This window comes from Cajanus cajan, chromosome 7 (assembly GCF_000230855.2).
Source record: "Cajanus cajan strain Asha chromosome 7, NIPB_CcT2T_4, whole genome shotgun sequence".
Classification (NCBI taxonomy): Eukaryota; Viridiplantae; Streptophyta; class Magnoliopsida; order Fabales; family Fabaceae; genus Cajanus; species Cajanus cajan.
In genome coordinates this window covers 19,652,485-19,671,324 of record NC_138523.1, presented here as the reverse complement: position 1 = coordinate 19,671,324, position 18,840 = coordinate 19,652,485, and positions in this window count along the sequence as shown.

Below are 18,840 nucleotides of genomic sequence, written 5' to 3'. Positions count from 1 at the left end.
TGAAGAACTTTATCACTTTAATACAAAAGAAATGACGTTGCAAATAAATTAATGAGACTAAAAAAGGTTTATAAAGGTAAGTATATAAACTAACAATGTCTATCTTATATTATAAAGACTAAAAATGATTTAAAAAAGTAAGTATAATGAGTAAAAAAAGTTAATTTAAATTATAAAAACTAAAAAAAAAATAAAGTAAGTAAAACTAGAAACTAAATATATATTTTAAGATTTTTAATATCAAATTCCAATAAAAAATAGTTTACAAAAGTAGATTATTTTTTAAATGAGATTAATAAATTAAACCATATTAACTTTTTTAATTAGCATGAATTATTATGTTTGTTTATATTCAGATCTAAAGGTAGTAAATGAAAAACAATAGTAATTTAATAAAATTAACCTTATTACTAATCTTTACTAAAATTATATAGTGCAATGATTTTTTTTAAATATTTTTTTTCTTACACGACATTTATTATAATAAAAAAATTATAATTTTCTAAAAGAGATACACGTAATAAAACTTGTTTTAAATGGGAAATGAATTCTCTGCATTCAGACATTTATGCATTTATCGATTGGTAGCATTAGATGAAGATAAAATCACACATATTTCAAATATATATAATCTATATAAAATATGGACAGTTCGATCTTCATTCAAGAATCTTAATTGTCTTAATGTGTGAATGCATAGTTTTGGTTGAAAATCTAAATATTCACCACAACAAAATTTATTATTATTAAAAATTATTTAACAACAATAAATTAATTACTTCTATTTTATTATCTAATAAAAATATTAATGACTAATATATAATAGTCACTAAAAATATATTTACATTATATCAAAATTTATTATTAACGATAATTATTTATTAAAAAATTTAAGTCTCACATCAACTAGAGATAAGATAATTAAAGAATATATAAATAGATGATAACTCTTACCTTACAAGTTTATTTTGTAGAGTTGTGTTAGACCTATAACTTATTATTCTAAGTTGGTATGAGATTTCTCACCATTACCAAACTCAATAGTGCTAAACTTGAGGGAGTGTATTGGAAAAAATCAAGTCCCACATCAACTATAGATAAAATAATTAATTAGAAAATAAGATAATTAAAAAAAATAAAAAATTAAAGAATATATAAATAGATGACAACTCTCATTTTACAAGTCTCACATCAACTAGATATAAGTTAATTAAAGAATATTATGAATCATTTCTTAAACTTTTAGTGACAATAGCAAAAAATATTAAATACTAGTAAAAAATGTCACAAAAACTTATACATTTTTTCGACCATTATACGGATTTTTACCATTGTACAAAATAATTGTCAGTAAATATTTTAACAACATTGCATATAATAACTAATGTGAAAATATTAGTAAAAAATTTTGTAATAATTTTTATTGTTACTAAAAACCATATTAAATATCACTAAAAATCCATTTTATTGTAGTGATTCTTCGTAAATTCAATTCTCTCTTTCTATCTCTTTGTTAAATAATCAATATACAATAAATATAGTATTTAAAAAGAGATGACGTACATATTAAAACCTAGGTTATGTAGAAATAGATTTTATGCATCCACGCTAGGGATGGCAAATATACCCGTACCCGTGGGTAATACCCGAACCCGTCCTGACTTTGACGGGGAATATCCGGTTTGACCGGGTACGGGTACGGGTACGGGTAAAACCCGATATATTGAATCGGGTACGGGTACGGGTACGGGTATGTACTTACTCGCCCCGTACCCGTACCCGTCCCCGTACCCGTACCCGTCCCCGTTCTCATTTTTAATTTAATATTCACTTTTAATTTAATTATATTAAAAAATTTTAATATTTTTTTACGTATGATTATTTATTATAATGCGAGATAAAAAAATAACCTAATTATAATTATAATATAATAAAAAAAAAATTTAAAAATATTATTTTTAAAAAAAAAATAAAAAATAAAAAAATTGACGGGTACGGGTACGGGTACGGGTATACCCGATACCCGACGGGGACGGGGATGGGGATGAAAATCCATACCCGACGGGTATGGGGACGGGAATGGGGATGAGTTTTACTTGCGGGGACGGGGACGGGTATCATGAAACCCGTACCCGCCCCGCCCCGTTGCCATCCCTAATCCACGCTTATATCATTGTATACAAAAACATATTTGGTGTTATTTAATGACTTACATAAATATAAAATATAGAGTAAATTGCATTTCGTTGAAATAAATATAATTATACATTTTTCCTCTAACTTTAGAAGATGTACTTCTGTTTTTAAAAATAAAACGTTTTTTTTTAATGTTAACAAATATCTTTTAATCAATACAGTATCACTGACAAGTATTTTTAAACACCACATCATTAATTTAAAGACTTTAAAGGCTGAAATAAAGTTTTAAAAGTTGTTACTATAGGCCTTATAATTTTTACTAAGATCTATAATTCATTTTGAAAGCTAATTGTGGTTATACGTAGAAAAAAATAATATATAAAAATTAATTATATTAAGGAAACATTTTTTTAAGCACAATTAGCTTTTATATATTATTTTTCTCCTATTACATACAAATTTTCATATGAATTTTGTTTAAAATTTGCGGAAAATATGTGTTTTGCAAATTTTTCTAGGAATTTTTATCTTTAAGGTGATTCTTTCGTGCATAATTTGTTTTTGTAAATTTTAAAATTGACATGAAATTTTCTTGTAGAATACAGTTAGACAACCACATAGACGAAAACATAAGTCTTCTAACCTAGGATGGATGACATCATGCCTAAGGGTCAAGTCCTTAAGGAACCAAAAGGAGTGAGTTAGGTTTGAAGGAAGAAAATCCAAGCTCTTATTGAGCTTTGGGTAATTTTAGTAGCTTACATTCTCTTTGTATATTTTTCTTGTAAATATTTCCTATATTTTAACCTTGTATTTTGGGTCAAGTAGTGTAGGATATTTTTCCTTGTATTGATTTTATTTTGAGGTGTAATTAATTTTAGGGGAGGTTAACTAGCTAAAGTCATGTTGGGCTTTTAGGGCTTGGATGGGCTAAGATTTTATTTGGGCTTTGGTTTGGACTTCCACTTGCACATGAGGAATAGAGTAGTTACATATTTTGATTTATAATGTGATTGTTCGAGTCTATGCATATATATATATATATATATATATATATATATATATATATATATATATATATATATATATATATATATATATATATATATATATTGTTGGTGGGATAGTGTGAGTCTATGCAAGTGAGATATCATAGGTCATCTACCTATGCTTCAGAGAGTTATGATATGGAACCTCTAACGGGAGTGGGAGACAACCATGATCATCTATAACACTACGACAAAACCCTAATAGACATCCCCTAATTGGAGGTGGTTAGGAGGGATCACTATAGATGGACAGTCCCTACACTATTGATGAGTGGTCCCATTCCATGGCTCCTATGATATTTTGTATTGATGAGGAAAAGAACATTGGTACTACATGCATGTAAAGTTAGGAGCATGCATTACACAAATCTTATGTTATAATTGAGATAATTTGTATGACTTGTTGTGACACCCTCTACTCTACATATCATAATACCAAAATAAATAAAACTGAATAGAAAAGTCTTTCATAAATAAAATCCAACGTGTTCAACATAAAATGATCACATTTTTAACAAAACAAAATCAATTAAAATCCCAATGAAATCTATTATAAGAAAACTAAAAATTATCTCAAAACATGTCAAAAAAGATAATCCTTAACTAAGTCCCAATGTCACATTCTATTAAAGCATAACCCTTCTATGAAGACTAAGTCTTGTCACCAACATTCTCAACATCATGTTGAGGATCACTTGCAACAACATGCAAAGAAACACAAAATAAGGGAAGTGAGAAATATCTCACTCTAGCTCACGACATGAGATGTAGTTGGGCAACCAAACACAAATAAGATATATATCAACATAACATAAGCATATTAATCACATAACATATTCCATTCATTCATAATGTAACAACTAAATATCACATAACATTAAGAAGCATTATGTAATGGATACATACTACATGTTATCATGCATGTGGTGCTAGTAAAAATATCACATACCACCTTTGTGCATTGTTGCTAACAATACACGTAAAGTAGCCTAGGAATAAATGTTAGGTCAAGCCCTCAACGCACTCTCACTACTTAAGGTATGGTCAGAATAACTAAGTTATGTAAGATACATCCTATGCACACAATAGATGAGACTAGAACTTCCAAGCCAAGCTATCCCTAAGGACTAATCCCCAAGCTTTTACACTATGGGGTTTTTCCTGGTTGTGTATTCCATATCGTACCCTTAAAAATAATTTTATGCATATGATGCTGCATGTCAAACAAACTCTATGCATAACAACTCACATGTTCTCATTAATTTGCATATCACATGTCTTATCATATCACATTATCGCATCATTTCACCATCAACTGATCTCAATACAACAATTAATAATTCAACTATATCAATTAAATATTAGTAATAAATTTCGTAAGGAATCACATCACTACAAATTATACATATATCACAATCATATCAATAGCATACTCCCATACCACAACTAGTTATCAATATTAATTAGTACAATGATTACACATGTTTGTAGTTTAAACATAATAATTACACAACATCATCTGATACACCTCATGACATAATCATTATGAGATCGTATAATTATACGTTAATACCTTGACCATAGTCACTAAATATTCAAATCAATAGCTTAACTAGTCTAATAACTTTATCAGTATCACACATTAAGACCTTAAATATCACTATCATTTAAACACTTAAAGTCATTAACAATCAAATTGCATAAGAACTTATTAAAAATTATTTTCTATCATAATTCATCCTTCCTAAGCATTAGTATAAGTACCTCAAACCATTTATAAGATCAAACACTTAAAGGGTAAATCTATTCATCATCCTCATTTACAAATTACATTTTCATATCTTAATCTTCTAAGGCATTGTGTGATCCAAGAACCCTATCTAGAGCTATATATATGATATAAAGTTGATCTTAATTTTATTATAAAACTATGACAATTATCTCCAACTTCTATGTTGGTCTCAAGAGCTAATTATGTCATCTACTATTTAAAAAAATACAAAATTACAATGTTTCAGCCTAAATCTAACAACCTAACTTTTTCTCACTAATTTAATCATAAATTGAGTTATAGACCTTATTTTTAAGTGATTCTAACGTAATTTGAAAGCTAATATCCATGGCTACAACTTTTATGAGTATTACAAAACCTAATTCTATCATTTAAGTCTACTCCAAAGGCTCACAACATATGTATATTACATTTCATGCACAAAATATGAGGTTCATCTTTTAACCCACATGACTTGGTCATTCCTTAACATTTTGATGTGATTCTTGAGTCTAAACCATAGCTATAAATGTGTACTTTATAACCCAACAATTGAAACTTAATTTCATTAATCACACACAGAGAAATCAGACAAATACCAAGGTATATTCATACCAGAATTTTCAGAATCTGACACAGCTCACATCCAAACTCTCTTCTCCCAATCCAATCGGTAAAAATGCTCTATAACATTTAATTAACATATGAAATCATTCAATTTACATATATCAATTTATAGCTTCACAAACTATCACAATAAGTTCTCTTAGGGTTTCCCATAGGAACCCACAAGAACCTTAGATCACACAATTACAATTCAAAACATATAATTGATCATACATTCAATTCATGATAATAGGAACATGTAAGAAGAACAAGACACAAAATAGATGCATTTGGAGAAAGCCGCTCATACATAGACACACAATAGAGACAAAATCGGGGGTTAATTCCACTACCCAACATATATCTCACGCCTATAGTGAAACTACTCGCTCCTCCTTACCTCAGTATGATCGCCAAACTCTCAATGATCATCAAACTCTAAATGCGGATCTCCAAGGTCTTCTCTAGCTCCCTTTGGTTCTCCCTTCTCTTCAAAGCACGAGACACACGTGTCAAAGATAATGTGAAGTGAGTTAACCTTAGATCTACTATCACATTTATAGAGACGTTAACCCTAACACATGTGTGACCCATTGACAAAATCCCAATTAATCAATTCAAAATCTTATATATAAATACATAAGATAACATCTCTTCATATAAATAATTTTTAAATATTTATTTTCCTTTAAATACATAAGATAATATCTCTTCGATTTCATTAAATAATCAAATCCATAATATCTAATAAAAATACATTAAATAAAATATATCTATACCTCTAATAATAACAAATAATTTCAAAAATCTTTCATTAATTAACAAAAATAATCATTCATTTTAAAAAATCTTTAATATAATTATAAAACCTATTTATTTAATTAAAATATTCTTTTAATAATTTTAGAAAATTTGGGGTGTTACACTTGTTAGTAATAAATAAGGAATGAATGTATGGCAATAGTTGTTGTAGATGTGTGGATGAAGATTTATATGCATATGAGATGTACTTGATGATGTAGGTGTGTAGGGACGATTCTTATGCTTCATATATGTAGTGTGGATGAGATCTATCCTAACTCTATATGTTTGTGTTCTTGTGTTTCGGCATATTGTCATTTGTAGGAATAAATAAGGTACAAAAGGATATATTTGATAGAAAAGAGACTTAAAATGGAGTTTTTCTTTGATTAGTGTGACATAGCGACAAATATTATAGTTTTAGCATTTTATTTGAAATTATTTAAATTTTATTTCATCATGTTTCATTTTTGGATTTTTGTTGAATTAGGCGATTTTGGCCTTGTTTTAATACATTATTTTGCTACTTCTTTATTTAATAAAGTTGTTAAAAGAATTATAAACCCTTTTACTAAGTATTGACGGTTAAGAAGTTATTATTATATAAGTTTGTTAACTTTAAAATTATTAAATTCTTTATTTAATTATTTAGGGTAAAAGGGTGTTACAAGTATCCTAACCACATTATTCCATCATAAGAGTTAGATTTGAAAATTTATTGCACAAATTGAGATTAGTTTCACTCAATGAATAAATCATTAATTTAAGTGGTACGAGACTCGATCTCCATAAGTAAAGTCTCAAGTTTGAATTTTATAGATGGAAGAAATGTGTTTTGGTCGACAATTAATATAATTCCTCATAAATTTATTTTTCTTTCTCTTTCTTTAGTTAAATATTAAATGTATATTTAATACTTTTTTGGTCTCATTATGATAAGTTGTTTTAAACAACAGATCAAGAAAAACCAATAAATACTCTTTATAGTTTTGAATATAAAAGAAAAAAAACTCTTATTGGTCGGTTTTAAATATAAACATATCTCCACTACTTTCATTCTATTTAATGTTCTCATTCCCAAAAATAACCCTTCATCTAATTAAAATTGTATTACAAAAGATCTTTCTTATTTTAATAAATTCAAATAATTTTAGTCCTTATAGTTTCACTAACTTTACCTTTTACTCTCTATAGGTTAAAATAAACATATATTTATCTTTTTTAATCCTATTTAGACTTTATAGTATATAGATTATTTTAGTCCCTATACTTACCTTTTTAAATCCTTTTCATTCCTTATTTTTAATTTCTTTGCAACGTTATCTCTTTTGTATTGATGCAATAGAAGTCTTTAACTTTGTGTTTTTATGTTGAATTTATTTTACCAAAGTTATCCTGAATTTGGTCTCTTGATGTTTCACATCTCTATTTTATCCTCACTTACGATGCTCATTGTTGATTCAACCATTGTCCAATTTTGTCATGAGTTATATTGATGGAGCTAGATAACATAAGTACAACTCATCAAATTATGACAACGTCACTAGTGAAAAAACTAGGCATTGGGTGTCTCAACAATGAGCATCCCAAGTAAGAGTAAAAAAGAGACACAAAGTATCGTTGATGAACCTATTTTAGGATAACTCAAGCCAAAATAAATTCAACTTTAGAAACACAAACTTGAAGAGCTATGTAACTACATAAAAGAGAGATGACATGACAAATAAATTAATGAGACTAAACAAAGGTAAGTATAGTAACTAAAATGACTATCTTATATTATAAGGACTAAAAATGATTAAAAAAAGGGTAAATATCAAAACTAAGAAGATCTATTTTAAAATAAAAAACTAAAAAGTAAAATAAATAAAACTGTAGAGAGACATTTTAACCTTTTTAATATCAAGTTTTAATAAAAAAAATAGTTTAAGAAAGTAAGTTATTTTTTAATTGAGATTAATGAAATTAAATTAAATTAACTAGCTTTTTTTTAATTAGCATGATTTTTATTTATTTATTTTATTCAAATCTTGAGGGAGTAAATGAAAAACAATAATAATTTTATAAAATTAATTTTATTTTTAATTTTTATTAAAAATGATATAACAATGCAATGACTATTTTAATTTCTTTTTTCTTACACGAAAATTGTTATAATACAAAAGAAGTATAATAATTTTCTAAAAGAGATACACGTAATAAAAGTTGTCTTACATGGGAAATGAATTCACTGCATTCAGAAATTTATGCATTCATCGATTGGTACCATTAGATGAAGATTAAATGATATAATAGATTTACTTTATTAAATAATTTATTTATAAAAATTTATAAATAATATTTATAATAGATTTTCTTTATTTAATAAATTTTATTTTATAATTAATTTTAAAAATTTTATTATTAAATTAAAAATTCTTAATATATAAATCAAATCTATAAAATTTTAAAAAATTAAAAAATTATTTAATACTCCATTTCATTAATTCAAATTGATAGATAATTATAAAAATATTTTATACATTAATTTAAATTATTAAAATGGAGTATCAAATACTTTTAATTTTTTAAAAAATGTGTATAGACTTGATATATCTATTAAAAACTTTTAATTTAATAATTTAATTATTAAAATTTAATATAAAATATGAATTATTGAATAAAATAAATTTTAAAAATCTACTCTTGGAATAAATAAATCTCGCAATTCCATATACATATCGTGAGATTCATCTTTACAAAATATGGACAGTTTGATCTTCATCCAATGATCTTAAATGTCTTAATGAGTGAATTCATAGTTTCGGCTGAAAATCTGGATATCACTCATAAATTCAAGTCTCTCTTTCTCTCTCTTTGTTAAATAATCAATGTACATTTAATATAGTATTTAAAAAGAGATGACATACATATTAAAACCTGCCTTATGTAGAAATGGATTTTATGCATTCACACTTACATCATGTGTATACAAAAATATTTAGAATATGGTTGGATGAAAAATTTAAATAAAATAATTTATTTATTTAAATAATTTTAATTTTTTTGACATAAAATATTTTATTTAGATGAAGAATTTGTAACAAATTTTGAAATTCAAACATTTGTGAAATTCCTTAAAATAGTAAAATTTCAAATTCTTCTTCCAAAAAAAATAAGAATTTGAAAATTTTCATTTTTCTCTCTTATTTCACTTATATATTTTTATCTTATCTCTTCATACTTTTATCTTATCACTTATATACAAAAATGTTTAGTGTTATTTAGTGACTTACATAAATATTAAATATAGAGTAAATTACTTTTCGTTGAGATAAATATAATTATACTTTTCTTCTAACTTTACAAAATTTACTCGTATTTTAAAAAATAAAATGGGTCACATTTTAACCCTTTTTAATATTCACTAATACCTTTTAATCAATACACTATCATTTGGCAATTAATTTTGAACATCATGTCATTACTTTAAATGTTAAATTAAAGGACAATCCTTTAAATTTAGAGTTTTAATATTAATAAATAAATATTTTTATTTAGAAGTAGTGTCATCGAAAATATTTTTGAAAAATATCTTTGAAAAGCTAATCAAATGAAGTGTAAGACACAGATCATCTATAAGAAGATTAACTCATATACATTAAATATTTATCATTTATTGAGACTAATGATAAGGTTCACTTTGAATGGTTCATTCCTTAACAAATCGAATCAAAAGATCATCTTGAAATGCACAAACTTGTTAAAGAGAAGAGTCTTGCTTTCTGTTAGAACTAAGTCTCTGAAATCACGGAGAAAAGTAGATAAAATCATTGCTATAACTTCTCTATATTGACATTACTTCTATAAGCTTCGTTTGATATGGAAAGTTGATAAGTAGCCTTCTTGATAAGATAAGAGGTACTATTTGATGAAATAGATTGAACGCTCGCATTAAATGTGTCATACGGTTATCTACCACCATAAAGGAAGACGATGAAGACAGACAAAACAAACTCGTGAGCTAGACTCAATGTGTTGCAACAATTATCTTCTTTGGGCTACTATTTAAGAAAACTCAAAGCACAAGAAAGAAGAGAGAATGAACATATATAGATACATTTATATAGAAACATTCTCTGTAAAATTTATTCTCTTGTAAACATTCATTACTCTGTAATTAGTTGTATAGTGTCTAAGTGAGATGAACACAACTTCTCTATAACCTTTATAACGATTGTTATAATGTTGAGCTTGAAGAGACTTGTTTAAAAATGAATACTTGTTCTTGAGCTTGGAGAGACTTGATTGTAAAAGAATACTTGGTTGTTGAGCTTGGAAAGACTTTTCTGAAAAAGAATACTTGTTCTTCAGCCTAGAGAAGCTTAATAATAAAAGAATATTTGATTGTTAAGCCTGAAGAGGCTTGTTGTTAAAAAAATACTTGAATAGTTACTTGAAGAGACAAGTCAAAAAATACTTAGGGTTGAGTCAAAAGTGATTTTTTTAAAAGAACTTGTATCTTTGTTTAAAGATAATGGAACTCAATTTGGTTAGATCGAGAATTGGAGTAGTCTTGATGATTGAGGCGAACTATAATATAAAAATATTGTTCCATCTGACTACTCTTCTTACTTTATCTTACTAGTGTTACTACATTAGAAAAAAATGCGACTTTTTGATATACATTATTTAATTTCCTTCTAGTATTTATATTTTTTCCATATGTTAAAATAAAGTTTTAAACTTTCTTAGAATAGGCTTTATAATTTTCGCTTGAGATCTATAATTCATTTTGAAAGCTAATTGTGCGTTATGTCAAGATAAGGCGTAGAAAAAAAAAAATATAAAATCTCGTTACTTTATGTTGATTTTTAAAAATAAGTAAATTGAAAATATTATTGAAACAAATAAGTTCTTCTAGAAATCTGCTAGAAGTTATTTATATAACATGTTTCTTCTCTCTAAACTTTTGTCAAATTTTGTTTTAAATTTGTGAAATTTTTTTACTTGATTTTAGTCTTAATGTTTTTTTGAATTTTTTTTTAACATTAGGGACAAAATGCGAGGAAAATTTTAAGGACTAAAATTGAAAAATTAGCGAAAATTCAGAGATTGAAATAATAAAAAAATTTATTCAGGAACTAAAAATAAAAATCGAAAAAGTTTGGAGACTAAAAAGATATATAATTTTAATATAATAATCTACAAGTAAAAATATTTTATCTTTAAAAAAATTCAAGTGAAAATAAGAGTTCTTATGAGAGTGAAGAGAGACAAAATGAGACTCATTAAAAATGATTTTACATATACAAAAAATATATTTAATCTCAATACATTTACTCATTTATTAACATTTAAAACCATTACATCATAAATTAAAATAAAAATATTTGTAAAATAAAATAAAATAATTGTGGGGTTAAGGCCCAATTTCCAAGTCCTAAATTCAACATAAATACTTCCCTTATATTTTCACACAACCACACCCCCACCTCAGTATTCCATCAAAGATCTTCCTTTTTGTCCATCCTCAACATGAATCCTCATAACTTCTTTGGTAACAATGGTGAAAACAACACCAATAATGTCAACAATAGGGAGAATAATGTCCCTTTTCGCTCTACTTTCTTTTGCCCTCTTTGCTTTGCTAGTTTCTCCACATCAGAGGAAAAAAACCTCCACTACTTGGAGGAGATGTCCACTTTATACAACAATGAGGCAGCAAGGAAAAGGGACAAGGGTAAGAGTGTAATTAGCTTCATGCCCAAACCAACTTCTTGTCCATTGCATTCCACCCCACCAGTCTCTAAGTATCAGGCATGTGATTTAGAATCCATGCAGGTTACTGAAATGTCTCTATCCTTACAAGACGATCTTGACCATCTCTCCAAGATGCTCCCTCCTGGTGCCACTAAGATTGATACACATTATCAACACAATCATGAAATGATCCCAATGCAACATGAAGGCATCTTGGCAGAACCAAAGAAGGTGACCATGAACCTCCTGTCCTTGATTGACCAGCCAATCCCACCTATGTCAAATCAAAGATGGGTTGGAAAGGAGGCAAAGGCTCCACAACCAGGTCCGCTAACACTCGGCCTACCTACACCAAATGTTGAGACTGTAGCCACTACCCTTGTACTTCGCCCACCTGGGTCTTCTGAGTCTATAGTCACCACCCTTGTACTTGGTCCACCTGGGTCAGAGAAGAAGACAATCAATAAGCCTAAGCTTGACCTGAATTTGAAGATCTAAGACATTTTGTGTCTAGAATTTCAATTGATGGGTAGCTTGGGACTTATTAAGCCTTAATTTTCTATTATGTTGGTGTTGTTTCTTATGTTTCAATTATCTTTTGTTATAGTTGATGCTTTACTTTCGTAATAGTTTGTGAATGGCATTTAAGCCAATTCATAGTTGTGTTGGTCATGTCGAGTTTGGTCCATACTAGTTTATGACTCTTCATCGTGGTGTTATGTAAAATGTTTTAACAAATTAATCTATCTAATGTTTATGTTAAAATCGATCGATTCTACTTTTCTGCTTATTCTTTTTGCTTAATTTTAAGAAAAATGACATTGAATTCCCATGCTCACAAAAATATTCCATGGAAAATGGTAAATATTCTTATTGAAATTTATTAAGAATAATAATTATATATAATAAATCTGTTTTGGTTTAGTGAAAGAAAGAGAACTCAAAATTAATGTGTTCATTCTTTATTCTTTGATAATAAATTGAACAGAACTGCAAAATGTGCATACATATAAAAAAGGTCTAATTTTCCTTTTTCATACAACAAAGGGTCAATTCAATAGGTCATGAGAGGAAAAATCGTAAAATGTTCAAACAACTTTGAAAAAAAAAAGTATGTACTCAAATGTATTTTATTATGACTGTGTATATAGTTAATAAATAAAATCAATTATACATTTAATAATAATTTGAAAGCAATAGAGAAAGAAGACATTTGAGGTAAGAAATTAATAACTCTTATTTGTCATCTCTTTTATCACATTAATTGGTTTGAAAAAAAAACTCCCTCTCACTCTTTATTATATGACAAGTGGTTGACATGCCTGTAATCTTCATCTAATTCTAACACAAGTTGACAACACTAATTAATACAAACCTGTATGACCAACCATGATCAACTACACCATGGTTAGTTTACCACCACAAAAAAAAACTTCCTCCCAATCTTTTTCATACGACAAGTGGTTGACATGCTTGTAATCAACTTCATTCAACTTAAACATAATTTTACAACATAATTAGTACAAATTGGTATGTGCAACTGTGATCAACCACACCATGGTTAATACAACACAACACAATATTCCACACACTTGACAACTCTGTTGAGATTCATAGTGGTGAATCAACTCACATTTGGAGATTAAAGGTTTTGATGATAACAAAGTGTGGAACAAAGCTGACCAAGGACATCAACAAGTCAGAAGTCAAAAACAAAGTCAAGGAAAAATGTGGCTATTATGTTGTGTAATAAGAGTAGCTTATAAGTTGTTTTGTTGAGCTTATTTTTCCTGTGTATGCTTTGTGCATGAGCTAATCTTTATCTAATCTGATTAGGAGTGAGTATGATGATGAGTTTAAAAGCTTAAGAAGTTATTTTGAGACATAAAATTAAGTTTTGAAAACTGACTCAAAATAATCGATTATCATTAAATATAATCGATTATTCCAGCAACAGGTAAAAAGGATACCTTGCTGCAATAATCGATTATTTGTGAAATAATCGATTATCCCAGAAATCACTCTCTGGAATAATCGATTATCCTGCAAAATAATCGATTAAATTGTTCTTGGTTGATTTCCAGAAATCATGAAGAACAAAATAATCGATTATTCTTTAAAATAATCGATTATCTGGTTCTGAAAAACTTATAAATAGTTTGCTCATTTTGAAACTTCAGAACAAGATAGAACAGAGAATCAAAAAGAGAAAAACGTGATTGTGAAGTATTTGTGACGTTCTTGGAGAGTTTTCTTTGTGAAACCAAGAAGAAAAACATTTTTGAAATGCTTTGAGAAAAAATCATCATCATCATCACATTCTTGAAAAGAGAAAGATTAAGATTTGCTTCTGAATTCTAGGTGAATTCGTTCCTTAATTCTTTGTGAATAATTGTAAATCTTGAGTAGGTTTCTCAAGTGGTAAGGAATTCTTGTAGTGGGTTTCTACAAGGGGTGCTTTCTTGGGGTCAAGAAAGTGGTTATCTTGAATGTAAGAGTGTATGCATGTGTGGTATGCTTGTAAAACTTCTTCATTAAGATAGTGGAACAAATCTTGATCAGGTTATGATTGAGGACTGGATGTAGGTCACATGTGGAGTGGCTAAACCAGGATAAAAAACTTGTGCAATCTTCTCTTACCCTTATCTTTTAATTTGTGTAATATCTTGGTTGTGTGTTGAAGAGATTATTCTTGATTAACATGGCTGTATGTGCAACATTGATTTGAACTGAATCAAAGTATTACATATTTATTGTTCTTGAATTTGAATCTCATTAACGATTAATCAAGAAAGCATACAGGATTCATTCTTCATTAACAAGTCTCTAAGAAACTTCTTTGGAAATTCATAATTAGAAAAGTTTGAATTGAAATAAAGATCCTAAAAACTCTGAAATTTTTTAAAGTGTCATAAAATCCAATTCACCCCCCTCTTGGATTGAGCTATTCTTTTCTAACAAACTCAACCACATTAATTGATTAAAATCGTAAAAAACATTAAACACGCTCCCCATATAGGTCAACCTTAACAATGGTGTAATAAAAATGTTTAAGTTGAGAGAGTTATTAGCACCAACCCCCTTCTAAAAAATAATCTCCTTATTTCTTCCTAAATGCCAAAAGAGAATAAAGCATACCTATAACAATTCATCTATTTTGCACACCTTCTAAAGAATGCTTCCAAAATAGTGGTGTAGCCTTGCAAAGATTATTGTCAGAATGAAACCACCACCATTGAAGTAGATTTCATAAGTGCCAAAATATAAGAGGTTATGCATGACAATTATAAAAATAATTTAAGGCTTAATGTATACATTAACTCCACCTCAAATTAATTAAACATTACTCTATTTTATTGTAATCTTGAAACACTTATACTCAAGAGCTTCATTTATAATTCCCATTCATTGTTAACATTTCTCAATATGGATGAGTTGGATTGATAGAATATAAGTAATGTAAATGCTTAAACTATATACATGTTTGTCAATTAAGACCAACACTATAAGAAAGTTACTAACTTTATGATAAAACATCTTTATGAAAATTCCCCGAGTTTTGTAATAAACTTTTTTACTATATAAATTTTCTACAAATATTTTAGATTTTTTACATATTAATAAATTTTCTTTCAAATGTAAATATTATGCAAAAAAACATATCTTTTAAAAATATTTTCAAGCATTTTTATTGATAATTTTCAACAAATTCATCACAATAATTAGCACCACAAATATCCAAACAAAAAGAGAACAATCACCTCAATTAACAAGTAACCTTGTGTAGCTCCCTATTATAGCTCAAGTGGCTGAGCTAGGAACATGCACTCTCATAGCTTCCTTCCTTGCCACCTTCTAACTCTTAAAAAAAAGATTTATATAACACTAAAATCATTAATTTTCATTTCTTGTTTTTCTTATCTCTCCAATTAAAAAATGACATAGGTAATTAAAAAGTAATGTTGACATTTCAACTTAGGTTTTCTTTTCTTACATGTTAATTTATAATTAGAGGGTAAACACCAAAAAACAATGACATCAAATGATTTAATTTCACTATGTAAGGCATTATTATGTGGACCATGAAATCCATTATTTTTATTAAAAAATCTAAAAATTGTAATTCCTAAGCAAGGGGAAAGCTTTATGTATGGCTAGAAATAAATTAGTCTCATAGCCAACCTAAAAGACCAAAGTTTACACAGATGCATCAAAGTTGAACTAAAAAGACAAAAACTTTGCTCATAATAATTACAAAGAAGATATAAACATTTCAAAAGAATAAAAGTAAATCCAAGGACAAAAGGATTCTTTCTAAGCACCACTAGGAAATGAGACTTTTAATATTGATTATTTTGGACATTTTATGTTGGTCTTAGACCCATCATAGATCCTGACGACATAAATGTTCAAACATTTTATGACTAACAAAGTCCCACCGTATAAAATACACTTTCTATTGCAGGTGTGTGAACACCCGTCCTAGTATGAATTCCAAAGCTCATCAAGAAAGGAGGTTGAATTTTTTTTTTTTGAGTTTAAACCTTTAAGCATAGTGGATGATCTCTCTCGAGTATTAAGAATTTAGAAACTACTTATGAAAACATATTTTTTTGATCTTTTGAAATCTTTATTAACATATAAGTTGAAAGATCTATTACTCAGTTAATGCACAACAAGAACTTATTATACAAATTTCAAGAACATACACAATAATTAAAAATAAAGCAATGTAAAGATTTTAGACAAAGAGAGATTCACTAAGAAATTTTATATTGGTTCACTTTTCATAGAAAGTTATATCCAGTCTTCTATGATTAACCCTAGACCATATAATTTCCATTATATGCAAAATGTGATTAAAATGAGGACATGTGATCAACCTAAATCCTAAAGTATTATCGTAACCCTTACAAGAATCTTTTGCATATCCCTACTAGAGACCCCTTGTCTAGCTTGTAAACACGAGAAACACTATCTTTAGACACATTTTTCTATTAGAAACTACACAAAAAATGAGTCACAAAAGAATGAAACAAATAAACCTTTTGAGCCTATGTTTTCTCCCACAATCTTGATTAGATCTTATTGAAAGCTTGTTCTTTCAATCATTTTCTTGATTGAGAAACCATAGAAAAAGTTTTGTGAAATAATTCTATCTCTCTCTCTCTTTTAAACTTATTATTTTTCTTTTAGAAACTCACTTTTGAACTTTTGAGAATTTTTTTAACTTTTGAACTCTCTTTTAAAAATTTCAAGCAAGTTGAGTTTATATAATAAACTATTTGCCCCAATGTAATCAATTACTTAGATCATGTTATCAATTAGATTGATCCTTTTGTAGCCTATAAAAAATAGACATATGTTGCATGTAAGTTACGTTTTCATGTAATTAATTAAAAATAACTTTTTCATTTTCAAACCATTCATGCATTGCTTATGTAATCAAGTACCAATTTATTGTAATTAGTTACATTAGAAACTTGATCAGTTTTTATAAACTTGATGCATCATTCAAACGAAATTGATCGAGCATGAATTCTTAACTCAACAACTTAACTCCACCACATATCATGTAATCTCTTAATAGCTCATCTTGTAATCAGTTACATAAGAGTATTTTGATTTTCTAAAATTTTTGTGTAATTAATTACTTCATTTGGAAATTGATTACATCAGAACATTTCAAGCAACATAGAGAAACCAATTGTATTTCCATACAAATTGGTTGATTTTATTTCTTAAAAAACATTTTTCAACCATTATTTCTTTAGTTTTAGATTAGACAGATTAGCTTAGCTCAATCTAAATCTACCCTAACTACCAAACCATGACTTTACAAATGAACCTTTACTAAAATATTATAAAATAAGACTTTACTTGACTTTGACTTGAATCCTGCTCTTATGAGAAGTCAAAACACCAAGCATCTTCTCTAGATTTATCCTCTTCTTTTAATCATCAACAAGACTTCTCTAACTTTTCTCTAGAATCTTGAATTATGAAACTTATGATGTTGCCTTTTTAGAATTCCTTTATATACTTAAGCCGTTATGGGTTAACTCTCACATACTTAAGCTATATCATCAATAACTTAAGCCTAAGATTATTTCTGTTACAATTTAACAGGCCACTACACTTGGCACAACACAACAATACAACCACATAGTGGAAAACATAATTCGTCTAACCTAGGATTCTCATACAAGTGGACCCTGAATATTCATGCATCATCAAATACACACATACACCCATGCACGAACGCGCGCCCACACACACACATACACACACGCAAACACATATATAGATATCAGAGGATGGATCCACTTACTTCACTCAGTAACTCATGTTTTACATCAAATTTGAACGATCTAACTGTTGAATTAAAAATTCTTAATGCATAGATCAAGTTTGCAAATTTTTTAAGAAATTTGAAAACTATTTGGTACTTTATTTTAAATAAATTCAAATTAACGTATAAAATATTTTTATGATTATTTGTTAATTTGAATTAATAAAACGAAGTATCAAATACTTTTCAATTTTTTTAAATCTACATACTTGATTTATGCATTAAATTTTTTTAATTTAATAGTTGCATAATTAAAATTTGATGTACAACATGAATTATTGAGTGAAGTAAGTCAACCTAACCTCCACATTGTATTTAACTTAAGAACTAAGACGAGAAAATTATTCAAAAAATAACTCTCTCCTCAAGAGCTAACTCCT